General features: G+C 43.0%; 1 protein-coding gene across 3 annotated transcripts in view; it reads left to right on the top strand.

Annotated features, from left to right (window-relative positions):
* KANK1 (KN motif and ankyrin repeat domains 1) overlaps positions 1-26,536 on the top strand; it is a 130,230-nt gene that overhangs the window by 25,330 nt on the left and 78,364 nt on the right. For all 3 annotated transcript variants that reach the window (XM_064501458.1, XM_064501459.1, XM_026100516.2), the window contains exon 2: positions 6,579-6,671. The gene's annotated coding sequence lies outside the window, so the exon portion shown is untranslated. The remainder of the gene's footprint in view (positions 1-6,578; positions 6,672-26,536) is intronic.

Below are 26,536 nucleotides of genomic sequence, written 5' to 3'. Positions count from 1 at the left end.
CTAAAGCAGATTAACTGCATAAGCATACTCTGCTGTGCAGTTACAGCTGCACTACATCCATAAAGGTATGTAGCGATAGGAGGACAGCTGGGGAGTGTTTTCATTTTCTGTGAGGGTGGGGAAACAGCACAAAGAAAAAGGATAGATTTTTTTTATGGAGGTTCGTTCATGTCACTTGAAATCCGGCAACTAAGAATTTTTAGGGCACAGTTTTAGGGCACATCAAGGTAATTAGCATTCCTGAACTGCTGTTTCTGAACATAATGGCAGTCAGCTCTACATTGTCAACTTAATTTTGAAGATTAAGAGATCTTAGTGAAGTGTTCTCCTTTTACACGCTGGCAGACCGCTCCCCCTTCCTTCTTCTGCTTTCCCAGATCTAGCTGGGCACCAGAGGCTTTAAGCAAGTGGCTTAAGGAGCAGGAGCCTGCCTCCCACTGCATGTGTCCCCGTGGTGGGTGAGAGACCATCTGACCTAGGAATGGGGCAAACAACATAGTCTTTTGTGGTCCCTTGCACTTTCATTACTCCACCTTCCCAGCCCTTTTCATTGTAAGACAAAAGAATGGCCTTCACTCTTTCCTAATCCTTTCTCTCTTTAAGGAAGCAAGCACTGATTCATCCTGTGTTTTGTTTGCTTGTCAGAGATGCTTAATGATGTGTTAACGTGAACAAGTGATGTGGCATATAAATGGCATACTGAGAAAGGTTGAAGGTGATCTGTAGCTGAAGGTCTGGCTAGTTTTCTTTCCTGTTAGAACCACTTTGGGATAATTCTTTACACTAATGCGTCACTTGTGACATCCCCTCCTCCTTCCATCTTTTTGCCTAACAACCAATATCTCAGCTAAACTGGCCTTGTAAAGCCCATCACTGTCTGCAGGAGGGCAGATGTGAAAGGGAAAAAAAGTGTGCACTGATGACTTCACTGCCTTTCCCTATAGACCTGAGGTCCTATAGGGGCAATGGGAGTCCATGAGGAGTGACTTCCCTGCAAACAGGATGGAAGAAAGCACTGGGTGTGCCTTGAACTTTCTGCAGTTTATATAGCGAAGCTGCTGGAGGAGGGATGGGTCTGTGTTCTGGCCTCTGTGAGGATACACTCAGCGGTGAGTCAGTCGCATCCAACTTGACAGCTAGATTAAGGTACTTAGGTGCAGGGGATCTGTTTGTACAGCTTGCTGAGTTTTACTGCTTCGTCACAATCTTGACCAGTTTTCATAGCTAGAGACTGAAGTGTTTACCTAGATTGTTGTTTTTAGGGTGTATCATTTACAAACATTCAGCCTTTGGGTCAAAATGTAACATTAAATGTTTCGAAAGAGCAGCCTGTGCATTAGTCTGTCTCATACACATATATCAGATTCCTGTGGAAGAAATGTGTTCCGTTTTTGAGTGATCAGTAAGCAAAGGTGTCTTGCCCTCTATGACATCTTTCCATATTTCACGAGCTGATGAACTTTGGGTCCAAGTGGGAGAATCACTGCCTAACTGATCAACTACTGTTAAATTTCTAGTCAATTAATAAGTGTGCAGTTTGCAACAGTGTAGGATTTGTAAGGTGTGTTGGACTTGGCAGGTTGGTTTGAGTACTTTCTTGTCCACTCTGATGCAAGCCAGGAGGGCTCGAAAGGGTTTTGATGTTGCTTAATAAAGGTGGTTAATAAAAGTGCACTTTTCCCAGACAAACAGTTGTGCCTGTGCTTTTGTGATGGGAAAAAACATACTTGTTGAAACCGGTTCCGTTCTCCATGGGGCGAGAAGGTTTCTAAATGTTCTAGTGCAAACCCTGGACCAAGGTGAGACCGTCCTTCTCTCACACTGCGACCTCTGCCTGTGCGAACGCACTGAAACGTGAGAAGCCAGGTTCTAGCTGAGCTTGTGTATCCCATTTACCAGCAATATGAGTCCTTGTTGCTGAAGTAAGTCATGCATTAATTCATGGGGCTGAGCTTTGCAGAAGATTTCAGCTGCTTGAGAGAGGCCATCATTAAAGTCCCAGGCTAATAGGATTCTCTTGGAAATGCCCCAGTTTATAATGTGAATGGAAGGGGAGGGAGGAGCGGGGAGAGGGACTATCCAGAGTCTGCAATTGCCTATCCCACCTAACAGTAAAAAAAACTTTCCCCTGACTTCTGCTTGCTTTGTGCTGCAGTAGATGACCCTTCTGTGCCCTTCCATTTCGTGTGATCCGGCATGCCACATTCTGTTGCAGGCTGTAATATATACCCAGACATTCCCATTTCCTTTTGCTCTTTAGCTGCACAAACACCAGTTGGTATTGGAATAGGCAGCTCAAGCTGCTGCTGAGTACACTGTTCCTTATGGTGTGTGCTTTATCGAGTCACAAGAAGCTCAAAGTCCATTTGCTGTACGTGAAGACCTGGTCACTGTACCAAGAGGTGGCATCAGTTATAGGAGATAAGGTATTTCTGGCTTTGAGCCCAAGACTTGTTTTATCACTAGAGTGTTAAAAGGAAAGTTATGGAGTTACTTTGGCACCAATTTAACTTTTCTCTTAATGTGCTAACAACTTTGGTGGCTCCGTTATCTGCTGTCTGGAACTTAGTTGTGAACATTTACACTAACACGTGCAAGCGCCTCTCCTTACTCCATTTTGAGACCAAGATGAGAAATTAAATTTGGGGCTGGATTGCTGCAGCTGAAGGGTTAGCAGATGTTATGGGTGTTATCATCACGGCCCATCTGAGAGGCTGTACTGTGACTTCCGTGTTGGGGTCAAGAAGACTGCCCATAAATACACCCTCTTATTTCTTCATACCAACAGCATAAGATTATATGGATACGTCTGTAACACCAGCAGATTATTTTGCTGTTTAGTAGGAATTTCCATGTTTGTTACTGTAGGTCACAGATTTTTTAAAAAAGGAGCTATCTCACATCTTCTGAGAGGAGACACTGAACCATGAGAAGGTAACTGAAGGCTTCATCTTTGATGTAAGAGCCTTATTTCAAGTGACAGAAGCTGCTTGGGAAGGGGAGTGATATAATGGCACAGTGCATTGACATGGGGAGATTCCCAGGCTAGCACCGTAGCCATGTTACGGTGGTGCTCTGCCCAGGTTAATTGATGTCTCTTCAGGGTTAATTAGCACAGTGCATTGTGCCATGCAGATGTAGCCTTAGCAATTTCCTTTAGCAATTATGAGATTTGATGCCAGTAAAATGTACGTTGGCTCCTTAATGGCTTTTTGTCCAAAAACACAGAACATATCCATTAGGAAGCACTGTCCTTGCCACTGAAAATAGTATTTTCAAATACAATCTTATTTTTGTCTTCTTCCCAACAAGAGTTTAATAACCCTTCTGGTGCTATGCAGTGCATCTTTAATTGACTTTGAAGTGTTTGACGCAACATCTGAGACACATCTCAATATGTTATCCAGGCATGTCCTTGCAGTTGAGGGGGCTGGTGTTTTTTCAGACCAACATAAATTCCTCTTTAGATAAGTGAATCTGGCTGTTATCAGTTGAAAGGAGGTGCATGCGTTGGAGTTGTGTGTGGGAGGAGGTGTTGAACAATATTAAAATGGAAAAGAGGAGAAGATGGAATACTCTTGTTACAGATATGCGGAGAACTTGTCAAAGGAACACTCATACAAAGCAAGCAGACTTCCATGAAAAGTTAGTGAAGCCCGCCCTGTATTTGGGGATTTACAAAATGCCTGCTACATACCAGTCTTTGTTTAAATGTAAAATACTTCCAAGGTTAAAACTTCATGTAAAATGCCAAGTTTATCAGCAAATTTCCTTCCCTTTGTATATGTAATCTCTGTGCTTAACTCTTTTAGTATGTGTTTGTTTGTATTTCTGCTTTTCTTTGCTTCTCCTCAGCACTCAGCTGTGCTAATCACTAAGTCAGTTTTCTATCTGGAACTGAATTTAGATTGCCACTTGTAAGGCAGAAGTAAGGTCTTATGGATGGCAGTTTGGAAGAAAGGTGACTTTTTGATACAAGATACATAAATGGCTTATGTATGTTCAAATTTTGCTTGCAGTATTATATACATATATATATATATTTAAATCCCCACTATCAGAATGTCTTCTACTGTCTGGTGTTTTGACTAACACCTGTTAGGTGTGGTTTATTCTCTCCCTGAGGGAAAAAATGGGTGTGCTGTGTAACGTTTTTTGTTTTGGTTGGGCTTGGATGTGTAGGAGTTAGATGATTGTATATGCATATATGTTGTGATTTGTTTGGGGTAAAAAACAAAACTGAAGCATTCTTTTTACCTGGCACGCAAGATGGTGATGTGTATTTTAAGTCGTAGCCCCAAAGGATTTCTGACCTTTGTTCAACTCCCTTCTCTGAAGAAAGAAACTTCTGCCACAGAAGGTTGTTGTCACTTGTTCATCTTGGAGCTTGAGCCGCATCCTAGCCCGGTCTTGGTGTTGCACAGTTATCATGCTATCAAACTCAACACAGTACAAATCGATCTGGCTCAGGCATGAGTATAAATACTCATTTTAGTTGAATTACCCAGACATGAAGAGTTTATGCTGGCAATTGGAGGACAGGCAAAGATGAAATCTTTTGGGGCAGAATTCACCCGTGAACAATCTTGACACGTATCATGTGGACACAGGACTTTTGATATGGTAGTAGGAGTTTATTGTGTCCTTAAACCATGGGCCTGGGTGCATAGTTACTATCCAAATGTCTTGAAGATGAAGGCTGAAGTCCTGAAGTGTCAGATCAATGTTCGTATGGGAAGCTGCTGTGAACTCTTTCCATAAGAATACAGCAGTTGTGGGAGATCACATTTCCAAGGAATATATGGCTCTAAGGACCTAATTTGTGTTCTGTTGTCTCTAGTTTCCTAATGCATTACAGATTTGAATATTATGTAAATGGGGATACTTTTAAAAGTCTTGGAGTATACTCCCATTGAATTGCGAGGAAAGCATTTCAAATAGCTAACATGCAGTATAAACAAAGTTCATATTTTACATAAATAGCTGGATATATATCTAAACATACTGGGGAAGTGTTAGGCAGGAAGCAACGGACTTCCATCCGCTAGGGGTCATTTTAGAGCACTGAAAACTATTTTAATGCTCGCCTGCATCTCTGCAGGCATAGCTACTTAGCTCCACCAGTAAGGCGGCGCTTGGGACAATAAATGATGCAGTTCTGGTTTATCTTCATGAAGTGTAAGATCTCCCACTTAGTTTTTCCTGCAGGATCTCCCCTTCTGCTCTCCCACAGACTTGTTATTTCCCTTCAAAGGCTGCTTATTCGAGCATATGAAGTCAATTACCATTAGGCTATTTTAGGGATTTATAAACAGTATAGGATTGGAAAATGATATGTGTTTGGGGCGTTGGTCTGTACCTTGCTTCTGAACACCAATTAATTTATTTATTAATTTATAATAATACTTTAATTCTTGCGTGTTGTGACTCCTTTGTATTCCATTAAGTGCACACCTATGTAGGTTTACAGATTGGGCCAATAATTGTCTCATGTTCCATATCAAAGGTTTAGGTAAGTAGTTAATCAAAACCTGGGTGTAAATAAGTGAAAATAGTCTTCAAAGCTTTCTTGAATAGCCATGCTAGATAACTTGTATCCCTCCCTACCTGTTGGATGTCCTAGCAACATCACTGCATACATCTGCATTGACATCTGCATACAATAGGTCTTTAGCACGACCTCAGGGTATAATTGACTTCAATGGGTCTGCAAAGTGGTTGTGAGGCAGGATTTATAGGTGCAAGGAACAGTGTGGGCAGTGTCCTTGTATGGGTGCCTGTGTTTTGGAGAGGTTTGTTAATTTTCAGGAATTGAACATCCCAAGTCAGCTGGAATTGAAAAATAAGTGACAAAACCTTGGTGAGGGAACACCTTAGCTGAATTGCTGTAGAGTAAAGGAGGAAAGAGTTGTCTTACATACTGCAGTGGTTCAGGCATGAACTTAACTGCAGTTTTGAGTGTCGTTTCTCAGTAAGGGTAAGAGTATGTGCAAGTCCTTGCAAGATCAGAGCTAAAAAGTCCTTTTTAGGAAGATGAGACAAAGCAGATGTCTCCTCTTTGCTGCAGTCTCTAAAAAGCTTACATGTATCTTTCATGTACATAGACATCCTGGATTACATAGTACTACTTCTTAGCTCACATGGGGCTTCTGCTGCATTTCTCAGCTCAAGTTAGCTGCTCAAGTTGCAGTTCCTTAAACATTTACTGCTGCGTTTCAGTAACTGACATGGATGGTGTATCCTGACATGCCCAGAGCTTTGTTTCTGTGCATTCACACAGACTGTTGTTTGAACAAAGAGGATTTAAACTGAGAAAGCAGTGCAGGGTGACATAACTGTTGCAGGAGGCATGCTTTCTTTCCAGGTTGCTGTAACCAAAAGATTGTTTGCCTTCTGTGTGCATTTCACATTGCAAGCCAAAAATGACTTAGCCTTTCCTATCTGTGCTTATTGGTAATTTCATGATTGTTTGGCAGCATGGCTTTACCTGGCATTTGCAGTTCTTAAGCATGCAATATATATTGCCCAATACGTGCAATGAGTAATTTGTGGTTTTTATTTCTATCTCTTTTGTGTAGGATGACTTTCATGTTTGTGGACGTGCTGTCAAATGCTGAAGTACTGAACTGAAAGCAAGTAGAAGACTGGCATGTTTGTTACGATGTTTTAAGGTAAGATGTGATTTCTTTTGCTGAGGGGGGCAATGATATGGGAATAATAAACCATATTGATATGAAATCTCTACTTCTTGTGTTAGACCAGACTACTGGTATCTGCAAGTTATGGCAAAATTCACTGGCCTCATCAAAATCAAAGTTGGGGCAATGAAGATCTGACTTGTATTCTTTTCCTAAATTACTAATTCTAGACACTAACTGCTTGTATTGCCTTTCCATTAGTATGTCTTAGTGTTTTACTTAATATATTAGTAATCTTTTAGTAATAAAAAGATTTAGTCTTCCATCCTTATGGAGTGTCAGGCTGGGACATATTCCTCACTGGAAAACTGAGGGATGTAGAAGCTAAATGCAACCGTAGTTTGAAAAATGATCACTGTCCTTTGACTAAAGCTGCTGCTACCGTTCTTTTCACTAGTCTACTTTTATTCTCTACCCAACCGACTGGATTTGTATCTGGATGGTCTGCTCCCATGTAGTGCTGCTTCGGCTATGTATCACTGTGGAGTGTAGACCAGCCACAGATCAGATCGCTGAGAACATATGTTTGTGCAATGCCAAGTGCACAATATAGTCTGTTTTCACTACATAGTAGTTTGGGTGACTAGGAACTGGGTGCAAGTCCCTGAGCTGGATAAGCCTGCACAGAAACGTCTGCACTGCAGAACCGCACTCACGCCTGTATTCAGGCTGGCACTAACCCCTCTCCTGGAGGTCAGTAAGATTTCAGGGTGTGTATCCATCCCATAGTTCCTTCAGTCATCTGAGCTGTTCTGTGACTCTTTCCCAAAGAGACATGGAAATACACATTAGTCCGGCCAGTGGGTGGAGGTAGGACTGGGGAAAGGTACAGCTGTGCACAGTTTTAGCCTGTGAAGTTGCTGAGTTCCCAGTCTGAACAGAAGCTGTGCTTGGGATTTAGGCTGTCTTGGCTTTCTGAAGAGCTCCACCATGCCAGAGAGGGAGGCCACCGTGTAAATATTAAAAAACCCCAACTTTTTAAGAGCAGCACCAAAGGGAGGAGCCTGAATTAAATCTGTGGTAAAGCAAGCCCTGAATGCTAGTCCCTGTCTTAAGGATCTCTTTTGCTACCGATTCTTGGATTCACTCAGGTTTGACAGCTGCTGTTTGAAGTGACAGCTGACTCCTATTTTTATTTACTTTCAGTGACTGTCCCTCCCCACCCTGTTATGTGTATTCCAGTATGCTGCAAGTCTGGATGAGAGATGCACACACCTGAAACTGAGCTCACCCCTTGGGGAGCAAAGACTTGCTCTCTTGGCCATTCTCTTTATTTAGGATAGCTTGCTGCAGTCTGTTTTCTTGTGCTTTCTTAGCTGCTTTAATCAGAGCGAAGCCAAGCCATGGCGACCTGTTTGCATTTTGAGTCTGGAGCAAATCTTGTGCTCGCAGCCGTGTCCTCACGTTACTGACAGCTGTTGAGGCAGATAGAGGGCTGCTGAACCTGGTGTCCCCAAAGCTGCAGAGGCACCAGCCGCTTTTCCCACGCGGCAAAGCTCAGTCTATGCGGTGAGCAGGTCTCCTGCATGACCGCATTGCGTGCTCTGGACGTGCCGTTCAGCTGGGGCAGGTGGATGTGCATGCACCCTGACCGCATTGCGTGCTCTGGACGTGCCGTTCAGCTGGGGCAGGTGGACGTGCATGCACCCTGACCGCATTGCGTGCTCTGGACGTGCCGTTCAGCTGGGGCGGGTGGACGTACATGCACCCTGACCGCATTGCGTGCTCTGGACGTGCCGTTCAGCTGGGGCGGGTGGACGTGCACGCACCCAGACCCTGCTGGCTCTCCCCTTGGCTCTCCTGCACGAAGCTCGGTGCGGAGAGGGGGCAGAGGGTGCTGCAGGGCGCCTGCGGTGAGCAGCCGTGACACCCAGCAGGTCTTGCAGGACATGTGCATTTTGGGTCGTCCCTTGCTGCTTGTTTGCTCACTCTGACTCACCAGGGATTTCGCTCTTCTGGGCTTGCAGCTTTTTCTTCGCTGGGGAAAGCCGTTGGAGGTGAATTCGCTCTTTGCTGCTGTCCTGCACGTGGGGTGAGGGAAAGCAGCCTCAGCTCCTTCTGGGCCCCGAGGTAGGACCACGGCTGGCAGCGGGGAGAAAGGCTTAGAACAAGGCTAAATAAGGAAGCTTATTGTCACTGTGACTTTGCCCCAGTTTTCTGTGCCAGCCATGCCCTGGCTGTGGAAATGTGCTCCTTCAGCCAAACCCTGGCTTCAAAGTGAAGGAGACGCAGATATGTGCGTTAACAGGGCTCTCAGGTTGCCCCTGCAGTCCCCAGACCAGGACACTCAGTGCACTAGGGCAGGTGTCAGTAAATGCAGGCATTTGCAGCCTGGATGTCCAGTATCAATGCATGGGTGGCTGGGCAGGGTGTGGGAGGGGAGAAGAGTGGAGCAGGCGGTAAAGAAGCATGTGCGAACGGAGGGGGATGAGTATGAGGTAGCAAGGCTGGAAAAAGCAGAGCAGAGTCCCATCTGCTGTCACGGGGCCAAAGTGATGAGGGCTGCTGACGTCTCACTCCTCCTCCGAAAGGACAGGTGTGCCGTGTCTGATCACTGAGAAATGGACCGTAAGGGCAGCTGTGTCACAAGGCTGTGACCACAAAGAAGAGCAGGATGGAGAGATGAATGTTTGAGGTGCTGTGAATTTAAGTGCCCCTTATGGACATGGTTATCTTTGCATGTCCCTTCCTGAGTAGCATAGCAAACCATCCCATTTTGTACTGCAGCAAATTAAATCTCAGTATGTTGAGGCTTTTTAATTATTAAGTCTTTGAGCAAGGGGCCCATTCGCTCTTCACAAAACAAGACATTTGAGGATAGTGTAGGCCCATAACTGTATGTGACGCAGTAAAGCTTCATTGTGTCCAGGGCTTCCCGTTTTGCATTTGTATGGACGTCTGCCTGTGGTAGGAGGTGCCACTTTAAAATACTGCTGTGAGCACCTCAGTGCTTTGCCTCCAAGTTGCGAGGTCAGTGTCCAGCTGGAGCAACGCGCTCTGCAGAGAGGGCCCAGGAACATTTTGGGTGCCTCTGTACTTCCACGAACACCATCCCTGTGCAGCTCGTTAAAGAAGCGTGCTTCTAATTGGATCCCAGACTTTGGCAAAGGGAGACGAACAGCAGGCTTCTTAAAGCTGATTTCCATGTGTAAAGCTGATGTTGCTTCATTGGGTTTGTGTTTGGGGTGTTTCAAAGCTGTGTCCCGCAGCCTTGATTTAGTTGAGGGTTTTAGGTCAGGCTTGTCAGACTTTGAATAGCAGCTATGCATTTCACAGCATGAACTCAACCTATTAAATAATAATAATAAAAAAACCTCTCAACAAAACCTTGTACTTTTGGTAAGTTAAAATAAAACTATCCAACAGTTACTTTCCTTAGCTAAGTCTTAAGCTGTAAGTTCTTCAGACTTCTAGTTATTCATGGGGAAAATGAACTTTTATAACAAACCAGATCTCGGTACAACTTGATCTGGAATAGCTTCTGCCTTGTAGGGCAGAGCATACCGGTTCTGCTTTCACAGGGGTTTAGCGTGGAAACAACTTCACCAGTCACAGTGGGCTTCAGTGGTCCATGAGGCACTTGTATCTGCAAAGGGGATTTATTTTTAGAGGAAAGCATGCCTGTTGCAAATAGGGTTTAACTTTGCTATACAATGGTCTCCACTAGATATATATAAATACCTCCACTAGAAAATGTTGTGGGTCTGCAAATCCAAAACTTCAAAAACCATTAATCAGGTTTAATTTCTGTCTCCACACACACCTATAAAATAAATGTAGTTGTGCTTTTTTTTTTTGGTCAGATATTTCCACTTGACCAATTTATAACAGATGTGGTTCAAATCCTGTCTGTTGCATCCTCCATACTCTCAGCTGTGGTTGTGCTTATATACACCACAAAGACATCACACCGCTTAACGATGGCCGTACGACTTTCTCCACCTTCTCACATTGTAAGATACAGGTAGGGGCATGATCTGGTCATGCCAGTTACCCAGAGACAGATGGAGCATCCTGTCCACAGTGGTGAGCTGCTTATAAAAAGGCTATTGCAGACCTCATAATTGCCAGTGTTTTTTAGAGAGAAGCTGGGCAGCACCGAATGTAAAAAGAAACAGCAGGAAAAGTTTGCAAACTGACCACCACCCACCTCTTAGTGGTGCTGCCATCCATGTTCCAGCTGGTCGCACCTAACTCCAGGCTCCTCTCCAAGCTAGTGAGAACCAAAGTGGTGTTTTGGCTACTGCAAGGATCCCACCTCAGCAGAAGCGACCGATGCACAGACCTCTCAGCGATATCCCTTTGCTGATGGCCGTTTCACTCTGTGCTCTTTAATGCTTTATTGTATTGCTATGCATGAAGCATTTAAGACATGCTTAACATAACGTACTGAAGTGCTGGGACTGCTGTGATACTGAGGGGTGAGACTGACCGAAAGCAACCAAATTGTGACATACCGTCTGTAAGTTTAACGAGGGCTGCTAGACCTCACTTCTAACTTGCTTACTGGTGCCATAAATGTTGTTAGGAGATTTCAGTATGATAACAAGTTCTTTATGTTAATAAAAGCATTGTATGTGCTTTTCTGATTTATGTGACTTGAGAAAGATTAAAAAATCTATTAATCTTTGGAGCTATCTAAATGTAAACAAAAGCAGTCAAAACTGTCTTTATTTTTTTAGCTCTTTTGTTGTCAGAACTTGACCAGTTCAGCATCTGTCTTTGGATTTTCTGAGACTGATGGTCAATTTCTAGTACAGAAAATAAGTTATTTTCCTGCTTCAGGTTTTAATTTTAAAAAAATCAGAGTTTCTAGGTATTGCATATATGTATATACTTTTGCAATTTCTTTACATGTAAGTCACAAAAGTAATTTATCTTTCCTTCTGTTAAATGTACTTTTACTTTTTTAAAGGAGATGCTTGGTCCACTAAGAACTGTGGCTCAGCATGCTAATAAAACTCACTTTATGCCTTTAAAATGTTTATTCAAAGTGGCCTGGCTGGCTTACAGTAGCTGTGTGGGTGGACTGTCCTTGAATTTTGTAGACTTAATTTAGTACTACACAATACCCGGTGATGGAAAACAGCTATAAATTGTCTGTGCGCAGCCATGCATTATTGATAAAGGGTAGAATAAGCTCCACAATTTCTTTATTTGAAGTTGTTAGTGCAACAGCTGGCTGATTTGTTAAGGGTTTTTTTTTCCCATATTGGCAGTGAAATGTCACTTCGTTTTCAGCTCTGAATTTGGACCTGAATTTTGATTTGCATGAGTGTGAAAGCTTGCCTTTTTTCTGATGCAACTAATTCTGATGGAAATGTTTCCACAGACTAGAAACAAGTTTCATTTTTGGGAGACATAAGCAAACATAAATTCAACTGTATGCAGAAGGCAAGGCTTTTTTAATTGTCATAAATATTCAGAAATGGAAAATGGAGCATAAAGTGTCATATTAGATTTAAAAAACTCCTTTAATATACATGATTTGGCACATTTTTAAAGAAAATGCTTTACAGTGAGTAAGGCGTGCTTTGTGATTTCAGTCTTCCTTCAAAGTTTGTGAAAAATCTCCACAGACTTAAATTTGTCAAGCTTTTTTTTTTTCTCCTGACATTTATGATGAGTAGAGAGTTTACAGAACATAATTTGCATATAAAACTGTGCTGTAAACTAAACAGTTCTTTCCCTGTAGTTGAACAAAGGTACAATGAGCTGCTCAACAGACTGGAAATTAAAATAAATAAATAAAAAAAACAGAACTTGCCAGGAAAACTATCAAAGTACTTAGTCTTCCCAACAAATGTACAACCCAGAAGATTCTTTGTGTGCTATAATTCCTGGAATGGGAGCTTCTTGCAGATTATTATTCTAATATGGTAAGGTGAATGTACAGTTTGTGGCAAACAAATACTGTATTGAGTATGGAATAATTTATTTCCCTCTTTCATCTGTGTGGGCATACATAACCTTCAGTAGAAGTATTACAGACCTCTATAGCTTTTTTTTTTTCTTTGTGAGAGCGTTAAGGATAGTAAAAAGTATGAATACACTTGATCTTCACGAGCTATATAGATGTCTGTAAAGTTTTTCTTTGTTCTGTGGAGGATTGTTGTGTATTAATTTAAGTTTCTGTATGTTTACTGCTTTAAGGTAAGGAATCAGTAAGTGAGTAATGAAGTAATTAAACTGGTTGTGTAGTTTCAAATCAGGAGGCAGTAAAAGCTAACGGGGAGAGGACTAACGTGATTGACAGAGGCTTGCTGGAGATTTACACTGAGAATAACTCATTCTTCAAAACTGATGGAAATTGTGGGGTAAATCAAATACAGTGGCTATGAATGATTAAAATGCAGAAGTTATGAATTCCTATTGACTTTGTAAATCTCCAACTCCTTCACTGCTAATATAAAATCATTTATCTGAAAGGGGTATTGGGGCTCTGGGGAGTTAACTGAAAGCATCAACATCTTGAAGGAGACTATTTTGGTAACTAAGATCATGAATTTTGCCTGATGCATTGAAAGCTGTTGTGGAAAGGAACCGGAAGTTTTCCGCAGGTCATCTGATAGGTCTCTGATAATTCATTTGAGATTGCTTAGAGTGGAATATTTTCCTGTAGGTTAAATGTCTCTCTGTAATTCAGACCTCATAATACTGGCATCTAAAAATTCTGTACTGATAGAAAATGACACCTTTGATTTTGTCTTAGAAAAAATACAAGCAGTTGGGTATTTAACATCCTGTAAAATACTTCCTGACTTTTTTTTTTTTTTTTGAAAATGTGTAGTTATTTGGTGTGTTTTCGTGTGGCAGAACATAGCTCAGCCAGGTTACTACAGTTGTGGCTTTGTTAAGATTTTCTTCCATCCAGAGGATTTTGGAGTGTGAGAATGGCTCTGTGTTTGTGTAATTTTTCTCTGAAAGAAAAATACTTTGGTAGTGGAGCATAGCTTGAAAGTTCCTGTTCCTGGTGTTTAAAAGAACTTCTTTCTGTGGTATTGCTAGAGGTTATCGTAATGAAACACCACAGAATACAAGAGGGGTTGATTCTCCTTTTCTGCAGCTGGCACTTTCTTCAAGCATGACTAGAGTTACTCTTACCTCTGCATTTCCCCACCCTGGGACGTGAGTTAGAGCTAGTCTGGCAGACCCAGAAGGGCTTACGAGCAGTTTGACCTATCCTCGTGGTACTAACAAAGCATATCTGAGTCCAGAGAGGCCAAGTGACCTTCCAAAAAGTGAGCTAGATTTGAAGTCTGCTATGCAACTGGTGTGAACGTTGCTTGCTACTCTTCCCAATTCTTGTCTACCCTTGGGAAAGCACTTGCAGGGGAGGCTTTGGCAGTGGGAAGGATGAGGTGGTAAGAGACCAGCCACGTTCAAGATACGGAGTCAGCTGCAGCAAAATCCGTTTCCTGTCCCCTCTATTTTAAAAATACACGTTTGAGTAAAACTAGCGTTTGTGACTGTAGCCACCCAACAGCCACTGCACGTGTCGCAGGAACGGCCCGCTGCAAACGGACCTGAAGGCAGTTCATACAAGAACTGAGATTCCCTGAGGGCGAACACTGGGAGACATTTTCTGCCAGTGTGAGGTGATGCACAGCGGTAGGTGAGCAGTAACGCAGGTGGGCTTGGCTCAGGAACACGTTCAATCTGACAACCCTCTGTTAAGTTTGAGGTGGTATCTCCCATCCCTTTCCAACTGCACCAAAATATAGCATGTTAGAGGGCTGGGGTTTTTTTTCCCCTCCAGTGTAAAAGGTTTTGGAGGTATCCTTTGATTATTTTTGAAAGGTAGTGCATAAAATGTTCTCCCTCTGACAGCGTGGGGTGGGAGGGCAGAGCAGAGCGTGTGTGGTCGCTCCCATCCCCACCCAGGTGCAGCACCAAGTGCTTTGACAGTGACAAGTCCCAACCTGCTTTCTTGCAAGGGAAAGAAAACTCCTGTTCTTGCCATTCTCTCTTCTCTGGGTACAAAAAGACATATAAAACTTGTTTGGGTGGGACAGATTTCAGCAGCATCTTTCAGGTTTGATCAGTGCTACAAAACCCGTCTTGGTTATAAGATGGACGCCTCTATGCACTGGTTGCCTCGCTGTTTAAATCTGCAGTGTGGTGGCCCGTTGCCACATAACCAGCTGAAGCTTTGGGTGGGATTAGTGCTGATTATGAAACCTACTTTTGCTCCTATCTGCAGTACAAATGCCGGTTCCTGTTACTAGGTCGCAGGATGGGTATGTTGTTAGCAGGCCACAAGCATATCATAAAGGACAAACTCTTCTTTTTTTGTCTCCCTTTTTTGTTGCACCTTGTTGCCCACCCCTACTTTAAAAGAGATTTCAGTGATAATAAATTGCATGCTAATTTCAGTGAATTACCATGATAGTAGTGCTGTTGCCTGCTCAGAGGTCTCTGTGTGACAGAAATTGATTCATAATGAGATCATTTAACAGATTGACTAGATACCTAGGCCCTCTCTAACTTTCAGCTGGGTGAGTAATGAATTTTCTGCAAAACTTGCTGTAAGTAGGGCTGTGTCCTTGACTGATGACTATAACTATGATAACTCATCATGTTTTGTCCTTCTGGAGGCCGCTGTTGATCAGCTTTCCATAACCTTGTTGGTGTGTCCTTTCTTTTGCAGAGGCCAGGCCAGTTTATAACCCTCTCCCAGCAGCCACTTTCACTGGCTGCTCTTCTACAGTTTCTATGAAATGTGGTGTACCAAGGTGTGTGTTACCCATCTGCCATGTGTACATATATTTAGCCTCTGGGTGCTTTCCTGGTCTCTCCTCCCCCTTTCCTCCTCCCTTCCCATGCTGCTCTTAATGAGGTGTGCTGGGATGGCTGCACAGATTTTCCCAGTGCACATTAATGCAAACATGATTAAATTGTATGGAAGGTAAAAACCTGTGGTTAGAAATGGCAGAAAAGTTGCTGGGTAGATAGAAACTAAGCTGTGTTGTTTCGGCAACATTGTGCTTCCTACTAATTACAAAATAATTGAACAAGCAGTTAGTTATGTGTCATCTCCCTGCATACTTCACGTATCTGAAACATATGTTTTTAGTGCTGAACTTTGCTTCAAAATGGAAAAGAGAGTAAATAACTATTTGATCTGGTATATTTCTAAGATGTTTTTCAAGGTTCTTTGCCTTTCCTTGTTCCAGTTAAATCCAGAAATTCTTGTGCACCTGCAATACTAGGCTATAATATGCAGAATTTTGTTTATATTACTTTGTTTATATTGTTCTAGACAAATAAACTATATTCCTGAAAGCTTTCTGTAGTATACCTATAGGAAAAGCAATGCGTGAAGGTGAGGTTAAAAAATGCAGAATAGGATTTTTGTGGCTGGAGAACTCCATTTTAAGGGGACATCATGAGTGATACAGATCTGGAGTATAATGTATCTTGCCCGTGAGGAATTTTTCACCCAATGGTTTTGTGATAAGTACAGCTTTTCAGGAGTCTCCATCTTGAGATGGAGTTTGCGTTTTACTTTGGAATGAAATCACAAATGACGTTAGCGGGTTTTGCTCCAGCTTCCTCTGCCTGCTTTGCCTTGTCCTCAAGTGTTTTGACATCATTTGCTGTCGTGTTCTCTCACAGTGGCAGTGGATGAGGCATCCTCAGCTGCTTGGGGTAGTGATGCCTCCGCAATGGCAATAAACGTATCTTCCCTGATAAAGAAGGATGCAAGGGAGAAGATGCATGGTCTTGCTTTCCAAGGATGTGCTCGAAGATTCGCCTAGTGTGCTAGTCAGACCTAGGCACAGCACTTAAGAGCTTTGTAGCTGGATGTTGCAGGCAGTCCTGTAGGATGTAATATGTGGGGGCACCTTCAGATGCGATCCTTAAAATTGACATTTTGCAAATGATCGGGAGCTTGAGTCTGTCACTCTGTTCCCCAGTAGCTTCTCCCTGCCGCAGTGTCTCTTGCTCTGTCATTAGTGTCACCTAGAGGGAGGACAAGAGGAGCAAGGGCCTCCAGCAGTTCCTGAAGACGGGGTCTTGGTGCAGGGTCGTGTGTTGCAGCTCCAGAGAGCTACTTATTTGCTCTCTGCAAAGAAACTGGGCTTGGTACTCAGAGTCCATCACCATGTGTTAGAAGCAGTTTCGTGACTGAACTTAGCAGATCATTCCTATTAATGTCCTAAATCCGTCTGAGTGCTATACCCTATGTGCCTGTAAATTGTGGCTTATCAAGAAACAACACTTGGTTTAAAAGCAAAAGTTGTCATTATGACTTTTTGGTTGAAAGCCTGATAGCTACTACACTTAAAATAGTCCTTGAAAACTTCTAAGTTAATTCCCTGATAGGTAAGTAAGTAATGCTGAACTTTTCTATTTTTCTGAACCATTTTTTAAATCCACAATACCTTTAAGAGGGTGGATGGAGAATGTGTTTTGATCATATTCGCAGCAGTACATTTCTAAAGTTAGTTCTGCACAGTTTTCCAGAGTTAATGGAAAGCGTCTGTGATCTGAAGGGTAAAAAAGCTCCTGTGCCAAATTTGAAAGGGTTGCAAGATGTCTCATCTTAAATCTGTCCTCAGGAAAGGAGGGATTATTGCTTGTTGTGGCCAAATTAAAAATTGTAGGCAAAGAGGGAAGCTGTTTTCTGACAGGAAATCTGTGAGTAACATTGCTATCCCAAACTTGTTTCTGTGCCACATCACTTTAGGTTGACTGCTTCCTTTCATTTTGCTCCAAATTCTGCAGTAAAAAATTAAGTACTGACCTTCATCTGCCTTAAAAGAAAAAAAATGGTTATTACAGCAGGATTCTTGACACTTTAAAAAGAAATGGAGAAGCCAGGAGACATGCCTTTCAGAGTTGTAGTAATTGATGGAATTTCTCTTCAGGGAGGAGTTTGGCTTGTTTAGTGCAAGTTTGGCAGCAGAACTATGCATCTCATTATTTTATGTGTATATATATATTTAGCTTTTGTCTGTATGCTGTAAGGTGCTTATAAAGTTGCTTTTAGATGTGGTTGAGATCAGATAAAGCAGGTAAGCATAGATTTCAATGCATAATAATGTTGCTTGCTGAGGTTGGTTAAGTGGGTTTGGCTTTTATTTGAAAATGCATAGGAATAAAAGCAGTAACTTTTGCAAAAACGGTTTCTCCTTTTGGACAATGCAAGCAATTTTTCTTTATATAAAAGGGGGGATTATTGAGGGGTTGTGTCCCTTGCTAGGTATCTAAATCAACTTACAATCTAATACTGATCACTGGGTAATGCTTAAACTGTATTGGAAATAAGCTTTTTCTTTAGGGACCTAGAAGAAAAGTGCTCAGAAGATCAAGAAGTTTTGTGGGCAAATGAGTCTTATAAACACAAGAAGACTTGAGGACATACATGGTTAATGAACTGTGGTCTGAATGAGTAAATGTGCAGCATTCAGAGAGGAAAAGTGGCTTTCTTCTGCTGATTCCCTCTGCTGCCTTGACCAAATCCCTTAAGCTCTTTCATATCAGGCTTGCCCCTCAGGAGAGGAGTATCTACTTACCTAATACTAGTCCAGCATTGGTTGAATTGCTAACCTGTCTGCACAACACTTTTTGAACATGCAAAAGGATTTAAGTGTTAAGTATGCAAAGATTTGTATAAGGGCTTTTGAGTTGAGATGGGTAATTTGTTTTTTAATTTCAAAATTGCTAATATATTGAGTGACAGATGCTGCAAATCCCAGGCTTTGAGAGGAATACTGTAAGCATTATTTTGGCTGTGAAGAACTTGAGAAGAGGTTGACTTTCCTACTCCCTCTCGTGTAGATAATTAAGGGTTGTCTAAATATCATACTACAAAATCTTTTATTCTTGGGTAGGGCACTTCTGAAAAGGCTCTCCGAGAGTGATGGTACAGATAATTCGTTTAAGTCAGATATGAGCTGACTTGTTGTTGGCAGTTGTTATCCAGAAAACTTAATCTCCCAACGCATGTGCTCTTCATATGTGAATAATGAGTATACGGGCAGGACTACGTAAAAAGACAACACAAAAGCCTGTAAAGAGAAGACAGGTGCGAGTGAAGGATGTGCAGGAGATAACAGGGCTTCAGAGAATGTGGCAAGCCGAAATGTTTTTCCACTTGGGGAGACTCTCTTGATGCAGTGTAAGGTTTGTGGTGAGATACGGACCACAGTGGAAAGCCAGTCTTGTTGGAAGGGTGGGGATGGTTTTCTGTTTTTCCTTACAGGCCTTGAAAAAGATTGAACACACTAGGTACTTCAGCAGCAGCCAGCGTGTAAAGAAACTGGGAAGAAACTGATTAAGCATCTCAGAGTTGAAAAACTTGTGTAGTATTTTAATCCAAATAAACTGCCCTGTTTTCTACCCGTTTGAGTAACTTGGGGGCAAAGGGGGAGTCAAAAGTGGTTCCCAGTGCTGCAGTAATGCTCCGTACCTAGCATGTGACTTGCCCTCTTCCCCCGATATTCCCGGCAGCGGTTCATGGAAAGGGATCGTTGCTCACCTCTGCCCTGTGGAGCACTTCTTGGACAAAGTGGGAGAAACAAGCTGAACTGTTACTGAGGAGATAGGTAGCTCACCCTAAGGAGGAAAAAAAAGGAGAGAAAAAGGTCAGTCAGTGGGAATGGCCATCTTTGATCTGATCAGGGAGGAATTAAAAGAAAAAAAAAGTGGTTAAAACTATGAAAGCCATTTCATTGATCACTAGTTTTTAAATTCCAAGTGTAAGTTCTGAGAGTGTCTTTGTAATAATGATGTGGTTAAAAATAGTTTATAGTATATGGGTAAATGTGTTCATATATAGTTAATTTGTACAGCCTACTGGCTGTTTTTGTCTGTGTAAACCTCAATAAATACAATGACTGGATTCCGATTACAGAGATAACTTGGCAAAAGCAAAGAGTTTAACACCAGAACTTTGCAGTAGATTTTGTGTGTTGTTTTGTTGCAGATGGCTTCTGCCTCTTCTGGAGGGAATTTAGGTTTTAAAAAAATGGAAAGTAGAAAATTTCCTTGTTATTTTTTCCCCCTTGTTTTCTTTCTGTTCTATATTTTCATTGTTTTCCTTGCATTTTCTCTACTGACTGCTTTGGAAAGGCCTTCTGATTCAATAATTATGTTGTATCGTGAGTATTACTGTAGCATCATACTGATTCATTATATTTTGCCCGTATTCCCTTTTAGAGTAGTGAGAAACGATGAGCCTGAAGCAGATTAACAAATAAGCTAAAGGTCCCATCCTTCACAAAACTGCATCAGTACTGTACTCGCTATTAGTATGCCGTATCACAAAATAGTTGTAGAAAAGGATTTAAAGCAATCACTTGACTCAGGCGGTGAGACTTTAAATGCTAGTGCCATCTGTGGAGTTCTCCCTTCTCGCCTTCTTGCCAGGTGTTTGATTAGACATCTTCAGTCCTTTATGTTCGAAAGACAGGAAAGCACTGATCTCAAAGGTCAGTCTTGATTCTGGGCTTTGCAGTGGATACTGGGGTGAGTGACTTCCAGTGACTGTACCTCAGCAGGTGGTCTGTTATTCATGAGTTTTTGGTCACTATTTCATGTTTTTGAACTTGTCAATGAGGCTAAATAGCTGGATATCCTACTATACTGACAACATCTTAGTTACTGAGATAAATAATATGTAAAACATATATCTTTCTTTAGAACTACAGGGCTAAAAACTAAAATGGCCTTGTCTTCTCTGTAAATGTGTTATCGCACTTCTAAGCTTGCGATTCTGGATAGAGTAGGCATTGCTCTTACGGAGGGCAGGTTATCAGCACATGGATCAGTCATTTGCATTGCTCTGTCCTTAGAAGGAATAAATTGGGCATCACAGGACAGAGCTGATGGAAGGAAAATGGGAACACCAGGAAAAATTCACAGCTGGGAAAACAAAGGAGGTAGGGGTGTGTATGTGTGTATTATCCATGCTCCAGCCACCCTTTTACAGCTCTTGCACAGCAAGGAACAGCTATGTCTGTCCATGATCCGATCTGTTCCTGAATGTGAAATTATGGTCTGAATTCTGAAATATTTGTGTAGACTGGCTGCTTGAAGGGACTGTAAAACATCGCGGGTCGTATCAATGATGCCCAGATGTTGCTGATTCTCTTTTACACTTTCAAACACATCCCTGTTGCTCTCCTTTTTTGACCAAAAAGAGAAATAATCAAGGCTGAATTTTCGAATTTATGACTTCTTTTGTAACGGGCTGTTTATAAATGCAAATTATGCCACTCATTCCGAGAGTGACAAGAAAAGAGAACTAGGTAGAGGGAACCATTGTTTAAAGCACAAATACCAACCAAGCTCTGTGAAGGGGAGTGGGAATACTAGTAAAGGCTGAAGTTTGTCCAGATGGCACCAAACGAATCGCTCCTGTTCTTTGCTCCCACAGCTGCTTGTTCCTGACATTGCAGCACCCTTGCTCCAGCCTTAGCAGAAGTGCCTGTGTGTCCATGTGACATACTAAAAGAGGAGCTGATCTATCTGGAAAAAAATGCAAAAAAGAAAAAAAAATAAAGAGAGAGGCATTAACTCTCAGCTGGAGAAGTTTCCCAGTCCAGGTCTAGGCTGTAAAGTTGTGCCATGGACTGGGAGGGGAGTAGGAAAGCGTGGTTAGCAATGCTAAATGCGACTGGCTACTTAACAGCAAACTAACCTGACAAAAGAAAAAGATTTCTGCTGTGTTAGTGAAATGAATCCATCGAGTAAGACTTTGAGGGCCAGAACCTGTGTAAGGAAGGGGACAGAACTGCATGGTAACAATCATTTATATTAATTACTTTCTCTTTCAACATTTGCTGTCTTATTTTTCAGACAGCAATCCAACGAAGTGCTGTATGCAGTGGTGTTTTTTTTTTTTTTTTTTTTTTTTTTTGCAAATGCAAGTTTAATGCCTATGCAATGGACAGTGAAGTAAAATTATTCAGCTTAATTTTAAGAGGCAGTAGTTGTTCATGTTTAAATCCATAAACATACTCCTTTCAGGAGAACAAACGTGCCCAAGATCATGGGTTCATTCTTTTGTTTGTTTGTTCTAACTAAAGTAACTAGTACAAGTTGTCTTTCTCTGACTACAGTTAATCTCAGACATCTCCAACCTTCTATCCTCTATGTCCTTAAGGAATAAAAGTAAGATTTTTGAAATATTTCTGTCGGGGCTACTAATAACTATTAATGCACCTTAAATCTGAGTGCTTTCTGTCCTCCCTTGGGGAGCAGGGGGTCTTTTGTTGTGGACTTCAGCAGTCTTACACGTGTGAAAATTTGCATTTTTATGTTTGACAAGAAAATCGACATTTTGCAAGCAGCTTGGTACGCCTTTGCAGCTTGAACTGCGTGAGTCTATTTTCTGAAGTGCTGTTGTGGAATTCGGGAGGCAGTTTTGGGTTCGCAGTTACCAAAGTCATGAACCCTGTAATAGCTCCACAGGACGATGTAGTTATGTCTGCCTACACCGAGGTGAAGTTTGTTTCTAAGGAGGAAACTTCTGCTTAATGCAATGTACCCTGTAGTGTCCATTAGGTGGCCCTCTATTTTGGTCCATAGTCCATACCTTTTAAACTGTGTGCAGGCTAACTTTAGAAGGCCATTAGCTTTATTGGTGCCATATCACAGAGCAAGAGCAAATCAGGGGCCGGACCGTCAGAGGTCCCCAAAGCCAGCGACATTGGGGAACCTGAACATCTCTCCAAATACTGCCCTGTCTCAGCTTACTTTCAGTTGTTATGTTCTGAGAAGATAACTGGAAGTGGCATTTTTCTCTGCTGTAAGGCACTGAAAAAAATAATTATTCCATTTCATTCTGAAAAGTGCCATTCCTCCAAGAATGAAAATATCATGAATGTGCTGACAGGGATTACAGCTCCTTCCTCAACTGAGCAAGGCTGCTGCAAATTTCAAGCTGCTCTCCTGCTTGCCTTTCGAATTAAAATCATGGAATTGTTTTGGAAGCGAGGAAAGCCCCATTCGAAGCAGACGGTGATGTACGTGCCTTTGAGCGTGCAGATGCACTGGGGCAGACCTTCTGAGCAAAATAATCTGTCCCCTTCCATTCCTCGAACTGTTAATCCTGGAGAATAATGATTACAATTCAAGTAGCTGCTGATTATCACATACTGTTATGTGCTTTATCCATGATGGTTAGGCTGGTGTTTAGAGGGAGACCCTTCTGTGCAAGGCAAGCACTGCTGAAACTGTGTATATCAGAAATTTGGGGAAGTCATCGGTTAGTGCTGCAGATGCTGCTCTGAAGATCTGCGGGTGAGCAGAATAAGAGATCAAGGATGTGCACGATCCCCCTGTAAGGCTGCAGCAGCATGACACAGCCTCAGGCTTTATTTCTTCATGTTGCGGATCCCTCCTCCAGATTTGATGCCCATGGGAGGCTGCGGAGAAGGTGTGAAAGCCCTGATGTGCTTGTCGGGGACGAGAGCCTGCGGGTCGCAAACAGCATCGTGGCAAACCTTTTTTGCAGGGACTGGAGGGAGGAGTGGCACAAGTTTCTAGCCAATTCCTTATTGTCCTGGTGAGGATGAGTCGCACAAGTTCAATTTGGCTTAAACCATACGCGGCAACTTCTGCCGCTGAACCCTCCGCACATGCCCATGCACGAGTCCGTCTGCCTGCCAGTGCCGTGAGCTGGTGCAGGGACCTGGGCTAGCGTGATACCAGCACCATGAAGGAAACGCACGCGTTTTCTAGCCGTTTAGCTACCTGGTCAGTTTGCAGCGAGACACGGCCAGCGGTGCGTATAGTAGGAGGGAGCGGGCAGATTTGGGCTGAGTGGTGAGGCTGGAAAAACCTGTCCTTTTATCAGCTGGTGGTTAGGTCAGCTGAGATGTGTTGCAGAAGTCCTGATTTAAGGATCTCTGCTGATCTGGAGCAGGCCTTGTGCAAGGGGACTGTGTGCTGTACGCACCGCTCTCCAGCTCTGCCCAGGGAGCGGACATGGGGATTCGCTCCCCAAATTATTTGCCCTGCACAGATCAGGCTTCTTGAGGGAGCAATTCTCCAAGGAGACACTGAGGCTTTTCCCCATTTGGCCCTTGGTATCAGTTTGCTTTCTGAAGGGAAGCAGGACTGGTGGCTGACGTTTCTGTATGCCAGAGATGAGCTTTAGAGGAACTGGGATCCTTAAACTCACGTAGCAGTGCAGACAAACCCCAAGGAATAGCATTATTTATTGTTTTTGGTGTCTTAGCAGGAGACTATGCAGATGAACTTAAGTGGTGCTTTTATTTTAGCAAACATACGCATTTTATACTGAATCTGCTGTGCGGGATGTGTCTTCTGTGACAGCACCTACAGATGCACACTCCATTTAACACTGCTGAGATGGTTTAAGTTCCAAAAGGCAGCGTATCTGCTCTGTGCTTATTTGATTCTCTGCATAGGATATATGGAAGTATAATGAGAGTTGGCTACATAACTTTAGTCACTGCAGGCCTGCAGTTGACAACTATTTTCCTGCCTGTTCTTTTTCTTTTTTTTTATGAGAGTTTAGTGGTTTCCCAATAGTGTTCTACTTTATGCTTGAGAGCACTTTCATAAATCTTTATTATAAGCCTGTCCCCAGGTGCATATAATGTTTGAAAGAAACAGAAAACTTCAGGCACACAGTGATCATGGAAAAATGAGTCTAAATTGTGATTGTCTGCACAGGAAAGATACTTCAGCTGCTTAATTGTGCTTGGGTGGGGTGAAACTTGTGGTTTCTTCTGTTCATGTTGTGTTTACTGCACACCTGATCCTTAATAAAGGGAGTTATCTCCAGCAATATTTGGACAACAGCAATGAGTGATACCAGAGAAATCTCCTTGTCCATGTGTTGTTTTCGTATTAGACTCTACGTGTGTTTGTGTGTCCAAGTTTTGAGTAATGAGAAGGTTAAATGTTGCATCCTAACATACAGTGTCTGTAAATCTGTTTATTGGTTTTCCATCAGTCTTTCTGTTGTATCCTGGTATTAACACATAAAAGCACAACCTGCTTCTAAAATGGAAATGAGGTTTGAAGCGTGGCTGTAGGGATTCAGAAGCACAGTTCACTTCACGTTGAAGTGTTAAAAGCAGTGAAATGGTGGGAAGGTTCCCAGAGCTGCTGACCTCTCCGTATCGCCGTTGCCAGAAGCGCTCTGGTGGGCAGAAAACGGGGAGTGGGTGGACTTTGGCATTCGTTTACGGACCCATTGAGGCTTGTAGGCCAGGGCTATAAGGAAGTTTGAGGTGCTGTGGTACTTCCCCTGGGCTGACGAGCATCGCTGGGCTGGCTCCCGACGTGGTGCCAGCAGTCGTCCCTGAAATGCCACGGAGTGATCTATTACGGCAAGTTCTCATTACCTCTCTGTGGTGAAGCCAGTGCTGTCAGACCATTTTAATATCTTTCCTAATTCTTGGTGCCTCCAGAGCCTTGGACAAAGGTGTGCACTGAGTGTGCACGACAGCTGCGCATAGGAACTTGGAGTGTTTGCCCCCCGTGTTGTCGCCCGCGTCTCCTTCAGCTGTGCCGTACCTGCAGAATGAGCCTGGAAACACGACAAGAGGAAGTCTCGTTTTTTCTTATCACAGCGTTATACTTTCTGTTAAGCACCCTGTACTTCTGAGTGCAGCAGCTGTGCTCACGGTCTCCTGTGCACCACGCTGCCCGCTTTGGATCCAGCGGGACGTGCAGGTGGGACGTGACGCACACGGGTCCTCTGAACATCTGACTGCCCCCAGGGGCGTTCTGCGCACACCTTCGTTCTTGTCGTCCTGATGTTTCCAACAGCTCCCCGCAACGTCTGTCGTGCAGGGTGGGGTGTCACCTGGTCAGGAAGCTTCAGTATTCCCAAAATGTTCTGAGTAAGTCTATGAAATTACAGCCTGCAAGAAAGATACACCACGTGAATTGATTGTCAAATATGAGGCCACTACCAGGGTTTTGATTCACGTGGAATTAGGATTGTTCTGCACTGTATTGTAAAAAATTGTGCTGTTATTATTGCACAATGCTAATACTGTACAAATCATTCTGCTTTGGTTTCAGTATCATATGCAAGCGAATTAGTGTAAGGATTTGGATGAGTGACTCATCAATATCAGAGTCTTCTGCTAGCCCTCCTGTCTCCTAGTGCAGAAACCACAAGGGCCAAGGTGAGCAGAAGGGTGAGTGTAGCTGGGTTGCACAAGATTGTACCATAAATGCAGTTACTGAATCCAGCTGCTCCCCCGCCCCAGCATTTGTGAGAAGGACATACCTACCATCAGGAGCAAGCACCCCACGCCACACAGCTTTTCATGCTTTACTCATTGTAAACATGTGTGAACAGTCTTTCAAGAAACCTGTTGAAGGCTCTGCTTTTTGGATTTCAGAATATTTGGGGCAGAAGGCTGCTCCAGAGGCTTGGGTTTCCTTTAGGGCTCTGCCCCCCCCCCCCCTTACCAAAGCCCTGGTGCATGCAATAGCGTGGCTCAAGAGAAAAGAAGGTGCTGCTGGACATAACCCCCGAGATACACAGCTTAAAGCGAGCAAGGAAAGCGAGGGACAAACGCAGCGAGCTCCCGAGGCTCCCAGGAGCTGCTGTGGCAGGTCTGAGGGGAGCGTAGCAGCTGTCTGGCAGCAAGGGCCTCCGTGTTTTTCTCAAGAGCCAGCCCGCTTGAGGACGAAGCTGTCGTCTCTATCTCTGTGCATCTGCATGAGTATGCCCTGAAGGATGTTCTCTCTCTCTCTCTGTGTTCAACAGGATAGCCTCCTTTGCAAATACTGCTTTTCATAACATGCTGTGTGTATAAATAAACCATGCTAACCAGAAAGGTGAGCAGACTTTTGTCTCATCCACCTGAGAATAACAAATTTTCCGTGCAACC

Source organism: Dromaius novaehollandiae, chromosome Z (assembly GCF_036370855.1).
Source record: "Dromaius novaehollandiae isolate bDroNov1 chromosome Z, bDroNov1.hap1, whole genome shotgun sequence".
Lineage (NCBI taxonomy): Eukaryota > Metazoa > Chordata > Aves > Casuariiformes > Dromaiidae > Dromaius > Dromaius novaehollandiae.
Note: the sequence above shows the minus strand (reverse complement) of the source record. Positions and strands in the feature narration are given on the sequence as shown.